The sequence below is a fragment of the Lagopus muta genome, chromosome 4, assembly GCF_023343835.1.
Source record: "Lagopus muta isolate bLagMut1 chromosome 4, bLagMut1 primary, whole genome shotgun sequence".
Classification (NCBI taxonomy): Eukaryota; Metazoa; Chordata; class Aves; order Galliformes; family Phasianidae; genus Lagopus; species Lagopus muta.
Window position 1 is genome coordinate 54270060 of NC_064436.1, and position 15860 is coordinate 54285919.

Sequence of the window (15860 nt, forward strand, 5' to 3'; positions counted from 1 at the left end):
CATGTGCCAGTTATGGGCTGGAGGGGGCTCTTGTTAGTTAATCATCCCTAACTTCCTTTTGATGAGTTAATTTGTCTGTTGAGCCATGGAGGAGCCCCCAAGAGCTCCCAGGAGCCCCTTGTTAAAATTCCGCCAACAAATGTGAAGACAGGGATGATTTCACTCTTTTTGCTGGAGCCTTTGCTATCTATGATATTGCTAAATCATCCATAATGCATAACTTTCCATGCAATCTTTTTTGTTACAATTCTGGTGGCACATTACTTCTTTGTGCATTTACTTTTTAAACTAGTCATAGATATCTAACTCTCCTGAAAATTATATCCCATAAACTAAGATTAATTGCACTGCTTTCAGATGGTCATTTAGTAGTTGCTATACCAGATTTCTTGATTGTGATCAGGACCATATTCTTTTCTGGGTATAAAGTTCTTACATTCAGCCCAGCTAGGAGATGCTATCTGCATCGACGTAATTAGCAAACCTGTAGAAAAGCTGCCTTAGCTAGTACATCCCATCATAGAAACTTGTTTATCTTCAGACCTAATAACAATGAAGGGGGAAAAAAAAAAGACTAGTTTTCATCAGCTGAAAAATGCTGGTATTGGAATGATTCTCTGCTCCCTTTTTAACTAGGCAGAAATGGCTTGTTAGCACTGATATGTTGCTTATACACACAAATCAGGATTAGCTCTTAGAGGACCAAAAGCGTGTCTCTGCATAGAGCTGACTGATGTTCTGGGTGGATTTATTAGTTCTTGCTCTGTATTAGTGGTTCTCTCAGGCTTTCTTCTGAGTGGGAACAAGCGAGTCCTGAAAGAACACAGGGAAAATGGTGGAGGGAATGATGTAGTAAAGCTGATGATTACAGCTCATAGGCCACAGAAGGCCAATTCTTTTTTCTATGTGTGTGTGTTCTTGAAGATGTGGCCTGACCCAGCAGGAATGTCAGAAGGCTTTTAGAAAGTGGTTCCTGTGCATGCTAAACTGTTCTGTCAGTCCAACTTGAAAAGTCCAGGAATGTTGCCTTCTCAAGTTTGCGTTTCCAGGTTGCGCCACTTGTTTAACAGGAACCTGAACTCAACCTTTGCAATTGACCTCACATTGTTCTCCACTATGCAATCATTCCAGCTTGCCCTCCATTAATACAATGTCAGCTATTTACCATAGCTTCTCTCATGATACTTTTTTTCCTGATCAGAATGCATAGAGATGAGCAAAAATCCACTCATGTTTCTTGTCCTTTCCTACACCTGCTTGTGGAAGTGCAATGACAGATACCAGTTTTATTGCGTGCCAATGTTACCACTCTGTTTACAGCAGATTTAAGAGTTTACATTAGGCCACAGTGTTATCTTCCAGTTTCCCTAATTCTATCTCCTGGCAATCCGAGCTGTGCAGTTGGGGTGGCTGCCCCTGTCCTAAAGGAATTTGTGTCAATTTCTGCAGGAACAAATCCTCCCCGTGCTAAACCGCTTTGCGATATTTGCTCAAACTGAAATTTTGACAAAGACATTCTGTCCACATCCACCAAAAGAGATTGCCTTTTTTTTAGATGCACTTGGAGGTAGATGTGTTGGAAGCTGCCTGTACCTGCCTGATAACTGAGACTGAGCATCTATGTAGCATGATCCATGCCCTTTTCTAATTTGGCTTTGAATGACAAATGTGTCTTCACTGAGTCAGCAAAAAAAAGATCCTACAGTAGTACTCATTGCCCTTCCATTCCTTTCAACAGAATGGCTAGGTTTTCCCAATTCTTCCCCTAAATCAGTCTTTGAAAGAGCCCTCATAAAGAAATTCCTTGAATGTATCGTCCAGAACTGCGTTGTATTCTCTAGTTGTTTTTGACCAAGACTCATTATCCACTGTTATTTCAAATCCCTGACTAACCATACTGGTGTATTCCCAAATGGAAAAAAAAAAAGAAAAAAAGAAAAAAAAAAAAGAAAAAGAAATCCTTATGAAAATGTGAGAATTTGGAGGTAGTCCGCATTACTCCTTATTAATCCTCATCATTTTTAACCCCAGAGAGTCAAATATGAGAGAGGAGTTTGTCTGACCTCAAAAACTAAAAGCAGATTTCATTGCAAACTACTGCATTTAACATAGGAACCATACACGAGTTAGCTGAGGTTCTCCTGAGATGCCTTAAGATGAGATCTCGGTCAAATTTTGCATGGCTTCAATTTTTATTAGAAATGCTTTGTTCTGTTGTAGAATGGCATCTTTTTTAACTTTGGCTGCCAAACTATTCTCATGGAAAAGGCCTTATCCAAATAACTGTGCGAGGAAGGCGTAAGAACAATAGTGTGGTATAACAGTTTTATTTTCAATAGCAAAGGAGTCAAAAGGCTCATAGAACTAGAAAGAGACCCTACAAAATATAGCTATGTAAATGTTTGAAGCCATCTGAATTGTGTGCAGAGAAAATGCATCTCCCTGTGCCAAATTTGGACACTCCAAAATTCTTGGAGATGTCTGCCTCCTACTTCTTGATTTCTACTCTTGGGTATGTGCAGGTGTCCTTCCTGGCCCCAAGTGCTACTCAGCTAATGAAGGATTAGGGCCACTTCACTTGATGTTCTCCTTTCTGGAATCCAATAATTGTTTTGCATCAGGACATAATTGCACCAATAGGTATAAAACAAACCTGCTAATTCAGACTCTATAACTCTTTGAATATCTTCCCAAATTGCATTCCATGATTTGGTTAGATTATATCTTATCTCGCTTCAGTAAACACACAATATCTACCCTGTCTTCTTCCACCTTATATACAAGGAAAATCATCAGGACTTAATCTGTTGCTGGTGTTAATGGCATAATTCCTCATACTAACTCCAATTCACTTGGCCTGATATCCCACAAATACCCTTGTGAAAGTATTTTATCCCTGATCCTGTGCCAAAGACACTTTCTTCCTCCACTGCTGTTGTCTGACTTCCTATGGGCTTTTTAACGACCTTTGCAGGCTGTGGTGGGTGATGATCTTACATAGGGAAGTCCACAGACAAGTGCTATGTCTCTGAATGTTACTTCAGCTCAGCAGGATCCTAACAGCAGATCTCTGAGCTTGAGCTATTAAAACTGTAGCCAGAAAGAGCAGAAGTAGCTTCACTAGCAAAAGAAATCAAGTAAAGTATTAAGTAAAAAGTGAGCAGCAATGCAGTAGTGGTTTTTCTCTCTCTCTCTCTCTCTCATTTATTTTTTTTTAATCTTTTTCTGTCTGGAACGTGGTCAGACATTAATAAATTATTTTTTTAATATATATTTTTATCTTTCCAAAGGAATTTATGCAAGGAGAAAACTGAATACTCCAGTTAAACAATATGTTTTGTGAACCCTTAGTCTTTCCAAGGCACTTGCTGTGAGTTACTGTTTTATTATAGCCTCCTGTGTTCTGAGAGTTGGCTCCAGCTGACCACATTAAGCCATACATTCCAAATGCTTTCTTCTGAACTCAGTTGTGACCATGCTTCTTCCCACTGGCTCAAACTTCTCTCCTCTGCAATGTGCTGCTGTTCTGAATATACTACTACTATTCATCCAGGCATCTCCAGGATGGGAGATCCGTGTGACTCCCTGTGTTCTGTTGTGTCCATTCAGACTGGGGTGCCCATGGGCTTCCTGTGACATGGAGGAATTGGTTTCTCTCTGTGCATCAAATCCCCTGCTATAAAGCGAGGATTCAAATCCTCCCTTCTTCGCCTTGTCTGCTTAAACTGTAAATTCTTTGTGCAGATCCTTTCCCTTATGATGTGGCTGGAGTCTGCAACAGCACTGTTGTCTTGGTAGTGCCAGAGTAATGCTAAAGCAGTAGAAATTTGAAGCTGTGGGAGATGGATAGTAATGTTAATCACAATAATGAAGGCAGAGTATTTTTTGTACTGCCTGACTAGGGAAGACAGAGTTGAGGAATAGATGGCTGAAATGTTTTTGAGGCAGGGCTTGCTCAGCAGCCCAGCATTTATTTGACAGAGAGGCTGTGAACTCAACTCCTGACTCAAAGAGAAAACTTGCTTCCCAAATGAAGATGTATGGAGGGCTCTAATGGCAGTTGCAAGACATGTGGCTAGGTTATGCCACTATGCTTTAGCTTATAAAGGCACCAGGTATATATGTAGTGAGGGATTCTGAGAATTCTTCCACTACTTAAGAGCAAAAACATTTCTCACCTTGCGAGAATCAAAGAAAGATGGTGTCTAAGAGGACAAGCTCTGCCAGGTCCACAGCAGTCAGATGAGATATCTGCCTAACAGGGGAAGAAGCTTCAGTTGGGTTGCAGAGTTGGGTTTTAGCTTGACCTTGCACAGCATTTGTCTCTAGAAATTGGCCTTACCCAAGGTGGGTTATTAACAGCTCCACAGTCTGGCTGGCAGGACAGCATGTTGGACCATGGAGCCTTGCTGATATGAGTCCTCTTACAATACCAAATAACATTCAGTTTTCTTCTAAAGGCCTGCTCTGTGAGCTAAAAATATCTCATTCAGATATGCAGTTTGGAATTTGAGAATTAAACGCAATAAAGCAGATTTTTATTTTTATTCCCTTTTGATGAGATATGCAATGAGAGTGAGGATGCAGCACTGGAGTATCTTTTGATTTGCTATTAGCTATGTGTTAAACATTTATATTTCAAAGAAGCGTTTGTACCTATACTGAGTGTTTGGCAAATCCAACAGCTCATTAGATGTTAACAATAGCAACACTGCTAAATACAAAGGATTCATAGGCAAAGTACCCCTCAGGCTATATCTTTGAGAGGAAAAAGTGGCAAATAGAATCAGAAACTAATTAAATAGTCAGCTAAAGCAAGCATAACTTTAAAAAGCTGTAAAACTACCAAAAATGGAAACATATTACAGTTATCTGCATTCACAGCGCAGAACAAGTTTGGTAGTATTTAAGATAATTCTCTAGTGCCTGCTATTTTTAGTCCAAGGGTAAGCTTCTGTAAGAGCCTTTCAGCATCGCATCCCTTTAACCTGGCCTAACAAGCTAAGCCAATAAGCTGTCTGATTTCCGCCGAACATGAGGAAGAGAGATAGCTCAAACAAGCCATTTGTGGCAAGAATGCTCAGCCTCTCTTGTCTTAAGAGCTTTCTTCGTATAGATTTTTCAAGCATCCCAGTATTCAGCGTGGCTTGTCAGAGAGCAAAATGTCAGGCTTGCTGTTTTGAAATTGTGGAAGCGCAGAAATAAAAGGAGGGTTTTATAGACCCAGCCTAATGGAAATAAACATCACTGCACTGCCAATGGTGAAGCCAAACCCTCGCAGCCTGGGCTGTTATATCGACGTGTCTGAAGGAAAAGAAATGGATTTCGTTTTTCCTGGGGACAGAAGGGCAAACATAAAGATCCTGACTTGCTTCTCACTTGCACTTACTCTGTCCTGTCTTAAACTTCAGTGGGTTATTTTGGTTTGGGGTAGTGCAATCCATGGGAGAACCCAATGCCAGGTGGGTTCGAGCCTGGTGCCGCCTTCGCTGCGGAAACAGCAAATGAGACGCTGGGCTGCTGTGAAATACTGTCTGGCAGTCTGACAGGCTTACAGGATACAAAACTTCACAATATTCATAGCATTACAGAATGGTTTGAAAAGGACTATAATGATCATCCACTTTCAACCCCTCTGCTATGTGCAGGGTCACCAGCCACCAGACCAGGCTGCCCAGAGCCACGTCCAGCCTGGCCTTGAATGCCTCCAGAGATGGGGCATCCGCAACCTCCTTGGGCAACCTGTTCTAGTGCATCACCACCTCTGAGTAAAAATATTATTTGCTTATGCATTACTCTTTTGTACTGGAAATACTATAGGCTTGGGTTTTTTTCCCCTCACTAATGTGTAGGATGAAGTGCAACCTCATTTGCTTTGCTTTTCCTCACCATGCTCACTCACTGGTGGGGTGAATATGCGTGCAACAGTTTAAAGAACATGAATGTTGCCTCTGCCCACTGCCAGCCGTGACAGTGCCCATCCTCAGAGCAGAGGTTGTGTGTCTGTTCCTCCTCCAGGAGTGCCACCTAACCAGGTTCTGCCTTCCAGAATGCTCTAATGGAACTGCAGGCAGTCACCTACAGGGACCACCTCCATTCTTCAAATGGCTGCCATTTATGTTTTTTTTTTTATTCCTGGGACTACGTGTACCCTCTGCTTAAAAAGCCTTTACTTTCTTGTAACTAGACTCCTGCATACATGGAGTTACATGGGCTCTAGCTGTAACTTGTTGAAATTTCAGTGGGGATAACTTTTAAACTGAAAAGCACTTGCCACGAGCAGATATATCAGTGCGTTTCCAGCTGTGAATGTGAGCACAGTGTTGGCTGCATCATAGGGTTAGATACACCCAGGCTCTGTTTAAGCTGTTCTTAGACACTGCAGTGCAGAGCTCAGGGGCACAGCTCCCTTGATGCCACAGCCCCTGCATCCACCCTACTGAAGTGCTGCTGATCCCAGTGCTGGGTGGTACTGGCACAGCACACAGGAGGTATAGCCCCCACTTCAGCATCAGCACACCCAGCAAGCAGAGGACCAGATCCTCAGCTAGCGTAAATCTACAGAGCTCCATTAAAACCTGTGGAGAGGCCCTGATTTACAGCAGCCGAACATCTGGGCCCAAGTTCTTTTTCTTTTGGTTACTAGCAGAATTAAATAGAAGTACATACAATTATTTATTGTAGGTGCCGTGGCAGCATCTCAAAGCTTGACTGTAAATCAAGACACCAGTGTGAAAGGGACCGTGTGAACACATAACAAAAAGATAGTCCCTGCCTAAAGGAACTTACAGCCTAATTAATATGATATTTAGTGTATTGATAGGTACTGCTGGACCTGGCTGCCTCTTAGGAGTAGTCTTTAAAGGGGCAGCACAAAAAATGCCTAGGTTTGTTTCCATCTGATGATAAAGAGGCTGGTTAGCATCAGTGTCTCCCTGAGAATAATGTGTTCTTTTAGATCATTTCAATGGCAAACTGGAGACCAAAAACATGCAGTTTTAAAGGAGTAGCAGAGAAGAAGCTATGTATTCAGTTCTGAATGCAGAAGAGAGGCAGCAGCTGTGGGAACTCTAACACACACCTGTACATGTGCGCTGTGTAGCTGCGGGGCTGGCTGAGGGTATGTGAGCAAGATAGTCTTAGCATAATTTGGCAAGGTAGTTTTAAATAGTATTTACTCCATATTTATTTCACCTTTCCAGATTTCGTCAGTTTTATCTGTGAAGACTAGTGAGTTCCAACGAACTTAGGAGCAAGCCAGCCATGGACTTGCTATAGAGAAGGCTTAGCTACAGATAGCTTTACTGTGATATTTATTTATTTTTAATGTTTTCTGGCTTCAAGTCACAATTTCTGGCTTATGATTTGATTCACATACACGAAATTGTGATAAAAAAACAGTTAAGTCTTACCGCATAGTGACAAATCAAGGAAATCCGTAGCTAGGGATATTTTGGGACTTCTAAACTAATCCAAATGCTAAACTGACTGAAAATTCAGATACATCTGTTTCATAATGAAGAGTATCCTCGGTGGCTGTAGCAAAGTTTCTAAGTGTATTTGAAGCTATTTTAGGCTGGTAAGATAAAGTGCATGTAACTGAAGTTACATTTTTTTTCCTATTTGTGATGATTTCCTTAGTTTTTTTAGGGTATCTCCTGTCTTTGTTCCTGTAGCTGCCCTACCTCCAAAATGGTGTGTCATTTATCACCTCTGCTGGGACATACGGGAGGGTACTTAAAGTAAATGCTACTTCAGCCTTGTAAACAAGTTTTTGTGTTGTGCCTCAATAGACTCTTTAGCCAGCTCACAAATGTGTAGGAGATGAGACCACATGGCAGCCATCCAGTTGGATCACAATAAGAATTTATAGGAAGCACAGGCATATTAACAATGTCCTGATCCTTTCATACTGCAAGCCTAAGCAAAGCCTGCGTTTTGCCTCCTGTGGGGCATGGAGTTTTGCTGTTTGCAGTGTCTTTTGTGGTTGGGAGGGGTAGGTACAGCGGAGCTGAACACACTGATAAATCATAAAACATCATCAAAAGCTTTCAATAAAATTGTTACTTTACAAAATGCTGATTTGCCAGTCAAACTAAATTACTCTTTTCCCATATATGAGAGTCTATTTTACTATTTAAGATGGAACTTTTACTATTTAAGATGGATGTGTGTGTGTTCTGTTTTCACAAAACAGACCTTCCACATAATTGAACAAAATTAAAGATTACATATAAACTCTTCTCTGGTTGATTGTATGTAATTTTACCCTGAAATGTATTTGTATAGAATCTCATAATTCTAAAACGAAGTAAGAATAGTGATAGATGTCCTAGCACATTCAGCACAATTGAAACTAAAGCAAATGCAATGCTGAAATAATGAATTAACAAAAGCGACAATAGGACGCTTTGTAGCTCCTGAAGGCAGGGTCTGTGCTGCTACTCAGGTGCGTTTTTTAGGGATGTCTGTCGTCACTGAGAGGAAAAAGTGGTTTTTACATCAATTACATGTGTGAAATAATCATGGGAAAATAAATGTGGCTCTTTTTTCCTGCTGAATGTGCCATGCTGCCTAACAAAGTTATATGAATGTTGAAGTTTTATGTGGGTGCATAGAGATTAGTGTAGGCATGTACCATAAATCACATAAGTAAATAAATCTGAGCAAGCAGCGCTTGAAATACTTGGACTGAAATACTGCTGACATCGTCAGTGAAAACTCTGCAACAGGGAAAGCCCCAGACATCTCTCCTTCTCCTCTTCCCTGTTTTTTGAATACCCATTCTTTATCAGGGGCTGCTGGATTGGGACCCTTGGCTGGTGGCTGTGACTCTGTGCCCTGTCTAGGTCGTAGGAGTCAGACAGTGGCTGATGATCACCACGTGTTGTCAGGACCTTAGGATGTGAACAAATGCCTGTGATGGGGGAAGGAGGTGTGTGTCACAGGCTTGGCGGTGTGGCCCTGCAGTGGAGTGGCCTGCCCCAGCTCTCCCACCCACACTACTACAGACGTTCCAGGCTGCTCCTTCCTCTACAGCTCCCCACCCATCAATGTGGAGCACTGAGGGACCATGGTAAGAAGCATGGCACTGGGAGGACATTGGTACAGCAGTGCTGTGTGGCACCTGTGTGTCCCAGAGTCACAGAGATGCGGTCTGTTCTAAGCACCGTGAGTGCTTTCACAGAGCCAAGTTCTGCGCAAGGGAAGAAGCCCCTCTGTGAGCTAAACCAGTACAGAACGTAGGTAATGCATTTATTTAGTAATCAGCAAATTAGCCTATGTAGTCAGTAAATGCTGAGGCCCAAACTGCTGATAAGATCATTTGCTTTCAGGTGTTTTCTCTATATTGTGCTCAGCATCAAGCATAAATTGAATAGAGTGACCTTTTGATACTGAGTCAAATTGACTGCATTTCCAAAGATTCTGTGGTTTCAATTACCATAAATTTTTGATATTGGGTCTGCCACCAGTGCACTGATTTGAGCACAGCAATATCTTATCATTGGTCCCGCTAACACATCTGCAGCATGAAAGCTTACTCTTGGATGAATTTTTGTTTTGTCTTTTCTCCAGAATCAAAGATTACTATCACAGAAAGGAAAGGTGCAGTTTACACAAATGAAATTGAAATGGCTTGCAAAATGTGAATGAATTTTGGTCAGAAGATGTAAAATGCGTTACAGGTTGCTAGCTGGATCCTCAGTTTGGGAGATGAATAAGTCAATTAGTAGCTCTTCAGTTTATTAGAAGCTTAATTGCCAGGCTGTAATGGAAACATCTGAACTGCAACAACTCGTTAGAAGCAATAAAACAAGTGACTTTGTGCTGGAAGAATATTTAGTAGGCTCTTTTAAACTGACATGTTTAGTTTATAGCAAAAAGGTTAGATTTTTCACCTGAAAAGATAGTCTGTCTTACAGGAGCTATAGCAGCATTGCTTCAGGTGATCGGGGCAAGATCTTAAAGAAAACCCTATGTGCAAATAGTGTGCACTGTGGCTTGAAGTGGTTTTGCTTTAATTCCAGATGCTTGACAGAAGTCTTTCAGTGTCAGGTCCGTGCCTTTTCAGACAGAAAATAACCCAAGTTCAGATACCAGGAACAAATACGAGAAGTTTTTGAGACCACAAAAATATACCGTATTGAGTGCATGGATAATAATAAGTATAGTTATTTTTGTACTGTTACTTTTTGTGTGAATACTGCCTTTTGCTTGGAAAATCCCCACGCTTTGAAAACAAGTGGAACAGAGTTTCACTGAGTGTGTTTTCTGTGGTTGTGCACCCTATGGGCTGATATGGGTGGCTGCCATTGTGAACCATACCTGCAAAACCACAGCCAAACCCGTTGCTGCCACTGCTGGCTGTCAGAGCAAGGTTGTGACTGCTGTGCTAGGCAGCCTTCAGTTTCTATTGCAGCATGGATGACAAGGCACTTTTGTGAGTCTGATGTGGGTCTGGTGTCCCATCCAGGTTCCCAGCTCTGATAGCCAGGCATTGCAGCACCTGTGCTATGTATAATTGCACTACTTTTAACAGCATTTGGGGAGAGTGGAATGGCAAGTAATGCACAGGGGCATATTGCTTAAGATGAGTACACTGTCTCCAGAAACCCAACCGCACCCAGCTGCACTGAGGCTTCTGCATCAATAATAGGATGTGGGGATATGGTATGTCAGACAGATGCAATACATACATGGTCCCTGTATTGGGCAGTGAGACTGCTCAAGTCAGAATGTGATCTCTCAGTTCAAGTGAATTTTGTCTACAGGTGATGTGAGGAGCACGAGTACAGCTGTCTCCTTCAAGAAGTGATCTCTTGTTTCTTTCCCATACCCTGAAGGCATTTGCACAGGGGTGATGATAATTAATCCCCACATTTCTACTACACATAAAGAAACTTGGCTGTAATTTTTTCCTAGTGGGACTCCATTTTGTTTTTAAAGATAATTGATAGCTCTGGACTTAAGCATTTCAATTATGGGAATGTCTCATGGGGACCAGACTAACAGACCTTGGAAAACTGTTTTAATGCAAATGTATCATGTGTTTTTTATTTTTATTTTTTTTTTCCTGTAAGACGGTGCAGGATGCCTAAAGATTTGCAAAGAAGCTGAGCAATAAAATAAAAGTTAAAATTCAAATTATATAATGGCACAGGGCTGATTGTGAGCAGGTAGAGTAGAGCACATGATTCCTCTTCTACCACTGGTTCTTCTTCTCTGGGTTGGGGTGTGATGCTTTCCACCAGCAGTCCCTGGCCTCAGTCCTCATGTTCTTTCAGCTGGAACACATTCACTTGTTTCCTGATCCCTTCCCTCCGACTTCTCCTGGGCTTCTATCCAGCCTGTGGCTCCTCATCCTTGGGTGGCAAAGGTTGATTTGTGGGACTGAGGCTGAAACACCATCTGCCCCTACCGTGCACTTTGGGGTGATGATGGTGAGCTTTTTGGTGCCTCTGTGTCCTGATGTGTGAGAAGGACCAAACCCTTCATTTTTCTTGGTATTGTGAGTCTTAAGGACAAGCTTATTCTAATACGTGTCTGGAAGGAATTAAATCCTGTTGGAAACCCCAGATGGACTCGCTAGTCATTTTTGTGCTTTTGCAAATAGTGCCATAATGTACCGATATTTTTAGATCATGCGGATATTTTCAGCTGGGGGAAAATCTCTTATTTTCTTTGTTAATTATGCTATGAATAGATCTTAGGCTACCGAGGAGAAATGAGTTGGTCTTCTGAAGTGGTGATCCCTTGTGAGTTCAGGTACTCACCTGGCTTCTCTGAATTGCTCACAGAGCTGACTGCTAGAATCATGATAGCTTCTGCCAGCTGTGGATTAGGCCTGAAGTTTCCTGGGCTCTTCACAAAGACGTGGCAAGCTGCCACTGCCCCAAGCTCAGGGCTGTGGATGAATAGCACAGCTTAGGTCTCAGTCTTTCAGTGTGAATCAAGAAGGACCTTCACATCATTCACATCATCGATGAAGAAAATTTAGGGCATCTTCCTCATTCACTAACTGATTTCTTTCCTTGCGATAGAGTAAGCAAAAGCTGTCCTTGTAGTAACTGAAAATGAAGGGCAGGAGATGCATTTGATAAAAAGAAAAGATTTTCAGAATAATGATTTAGAATCAGTGTGCCTATGCTGACTGTAGATCAGCTACAGCAGAGTCCTGAGCAAGAAACCGTGTGCACTGACTTCAGGGAGGGATTGGTGATGGTAAGGATGGATGTTCTGAAATTTTGCAGGACTTTTTTAAGGACAAAAAATATATATAAGGAAAAATTGCAGCATTGCTCAATGTACGTTCCCCGTAGTGATGTCTCTGAAAGACAAGGTGTCCGAGTCTCGATGCTATACCTTTCCACATGCCAACAACTGGTATTGCAGGCATGAATCACTAACCACCAGGTGAACCCAGCTCCATCAAAGGGAAGAGTAAGCAAAGGAGAACGAATTATCAGGGGTAGAGGATTTAAATACTTTTGTGTGGGTAAATTACTGCCTCATTTCTTAGATCTTCTCACTGGCCAAAAAGACACTATCTCTGGAGACATTTTACTGAAGGCAGAAACCAATTAGAATAAGATTGTTGCACAACTAATAAAGTGTTTTTAGATGAAATTATTTTTAGTGCTGTAGAAATACAAAAGAATTAGAGCAAAACATGTAAAAATACAGTTAGAAACTTTCTGTGGTATTTGGACACCTCAATAGCTCATCTTTGAGGGTCAGCTGGTGTTCTGGGAATTTGCTATGTTAGGCAGCTTTCCCTCTTGTGTTCTCTGGTACATAAATGCCCAATCTTACTTTTCTTCAGAATGTACCTATTGTACCAGATGTGCTAGAAACTCATGCTCAAGCACATGCATTTAGTGCCTCGGGTTCCTTGCCTGATTCAGCCAAGTGGAAATATACGGGGATCAGAAAAATCCTATGTCCCCGATGCCTTTATCTTAAAACCAACCACCAAGGGTTTAAGAAGTTCATGTAGTTGAGAAGTGATGCATGACTGCTTCTACATTAAAGAGTTCCATTGCTTTGTAAGATGCAGTCATTAAGAAATATTTGCCATATGGTTTTACTTTTGATATTGTCTTCCACCCCATTTTGTTATGTGCTGTAGTTCCTTCAGGAGGCCTAACTACTTAACAGCTGCTTCTTTAGATTTAGCAAATAATTTCCAACCCTACTTGTGTTGGATGTTTAGTGAGTAAGTTGGATGGCAGTCTGGAATGTGGACTTCATAGATGACAGTGCTGAAACTGTGAAATATCCTGCATTTGGCCACAGTGTTGCTTCTCCCCAGTGCTGTCAACACCAAGACTCAGGCTGTGAGAGCAGAGCAGAAAGTTGCTGCTTCAGTGATTATTACTCAGACAGTGATGTACCCAACCATCCCACTTTGCATCTCCCCTCAGCCCCGTTTCTGCTGTACCTAATAAATGTATTTCTTTATAAACACTAATTTAGGACAATTAGGAGCAATTGCATAGTTAAACCTTTAAAAGGTTATCTTGCAATGTCATTTTCCTGACTAATGTGTTCCTGCTGCCATGTCATTTGTGAATAGACATGTGTTAGCCAGCTAGTGTGCTTCATCTGTGGTGACTTTGATTTATTTGCTCTGTAAATTGGGACTGAAGCAATAATGGAAACTGACATTAATTGTTTAACAGAGTCCTCTTTGTCACATCCTTTCCTTTCTCTGGGGTGTTTGAATGTTGAAACTTGTACAAAACTAATTGAAATTGCTGTGATGAGGACCAGTGTCCACTCAACTTTCTGTTCTTGAATGTCAGTGCACTTGAATGTCTGTTTAAAGCATGAGAGCTAAGCAGCTAACAGCAAATATCAGGGTTTCTTCTGTCATGCTATTATTGAAGAAGGCATTCCCAGTTAGAAATAGCATCACTTGGAGCTCTGTTGTTGGCTCTGTGTGCTGAAGCACTCAGCAGAAGGGCAGAGGGCACCCTCCCAGCTGGTCTTGCTGGAGACATTTCTGCTGCAGGGTCAGCCAGAACCCCCCAATGTGCCATGGGCCAGCAGCGGAAGAGGATGCACCCTGCCTGGAGAAGCCCAAAAACCATACCATTATACTTCATTACCCTGCAAAGTGCTTTTTTGCCTGATAACCTCTTCTTACACTTTTCTGAAAGTGATACCGATAATGTCCCTCTTCTCAAAAAGTGGCTGTGAAGAGTTGGATTTGGAGCAAGTTTTATTCACAAAGTGGCTTCCCTCTGGTTATTTCCATACCCTCTATTCTAGCACTGGAGTAAAGCATCTGAATTGTCACGGCGCTATGCATGTTTCTGCGTGGTATGATGGAAATTACTAGATGTATAGACTTAGGCTCTTTTTCTCAGTGGTCAGGCCCCTTTTGGCCTTTTAAGTAAATGCTTCTCCTTAGCATTAGCTGTGCATGAGTGTTTATTCGTTTCTGGGGACAATGCTGTAAGCACCGGAGCAGTCTGTGCTCTGCCACAGCTTTCTAACGAGAACGCAGAGTTTGTCTGCAGGAACCCATGAGGTGTGATTTGGCAGAGCAGCCTGACAGGAGGAATTGTCTGTGCGGTTGATGCTCATCTCTCCTTAGAGTCTGGTGGACGATGCTGTATTGCAGAAAAAGTCGTAGTGAGGGGACGCGCAGATTCACCTGATTTTTTTTTCTCTGTTCTGAGGTGTTACTGGCAGTGTTTTGATGTTGACTTTTCTAACACTACTTTTTACAAAAGGGTGAGCTTTTATTTGTCTCGTATATGCCTTGCTAGTTCACTTCTCAAATGTGTGATCTGAACTTCGCTGAAATCTCTTTGTAGTGTGAACCCAGGGTGTGATGAGCCACTGTGAAGTGTGTGGAAAAGCTCCAAACCTGGTGGCCCTGCATTTGGTTCAGATCTCTGGAATCAGGGAAAGGCTTTTTGTTCATTTTAATGGCGCAAGGATCAGCCTAAAAGTCCCAGATAATTGATCTGTCAAGATCAATTTCCGCTCTTTTTGAAGAATAAATATAATGATTTTTACACAATTCTATTCCTCAGAACAATTAGTACTCCAAAAAATCTTTACCTTAATACACAGCTGGGACTATATTTCATTAAAAAAATTGGGAGGTATTTAAATTTACTCAATTTGACAGAAAGAAGTCTTGTTTCTGAAATAAGATATCTAGTATAATTCAACATTACAGCCACATCTGATTAGGGATTAATCTACTTTTTATAATTGCAGTTGGAATTAGATAAATGCATACAATAGCTGCATTGAGCACTCAAACTACGTAATTCAAAAAGAGAACTTGAAAGGCAACTGCTTAACATATTCATTTAAAAGAAACCCAGAATCTGCCATTTAGAGTGTGAGTTTTGAACGAATGTGCGCAAGAACTTCTTTACAGTGAGGGTGACGGAGCACTGGAACAGGCTGCCCAGGGAGGTGGTGGAGTCTCCTTCTCTGGAGATGTTCAAGTCTCGCCTGGATGCCTACCTGTGCGACCTGCTGTAGGGAACCTGCTTTGGCAGGGGGGTTGGTCTCAATGATCTCTAGAGGTCCCTTCCAACCCCTACAATTCTGTGATTCTGTGAGTCTTGCTTGCTAGTGTAATGCCAAAACGTTCAGGAGTTAGAAGTGTTTCCCTTGTTTTTGGAGCAAGTGTGTCCAGAAGTAAGGAAGAGAGATCTTGTCTCTCTCATGCTGGGCTACGTACATGAACAAGGTTTGCCAGATTTCTCTGTTAATTCATTTTGGCCTTCTGATTAGCTGTCTTATTCTGTGATTCTTGTAATTTTGTCAGGTCAATTAACTGTTGTTCAGTGTTCAAAGGAGAAAGAAAGAGACAGCCTGGGCTGACACCA

At 41.7% G+C, this 15860-nt stretch overlaps 1 protein-coding gene across 3 annotated transcripts in view; it reads left to right on the forward strand.

Annotated features, from left to right (window-relative positions):
* PPARGC1A (PPARG coactivator 1 alpha) overlaps nucleotides 1–15860 on the forward strand; it is a 345221-nt gene that overhangs the window by 297268 nt on the left and 32093 nt on the right. The window lies entirely within an intron of this gene.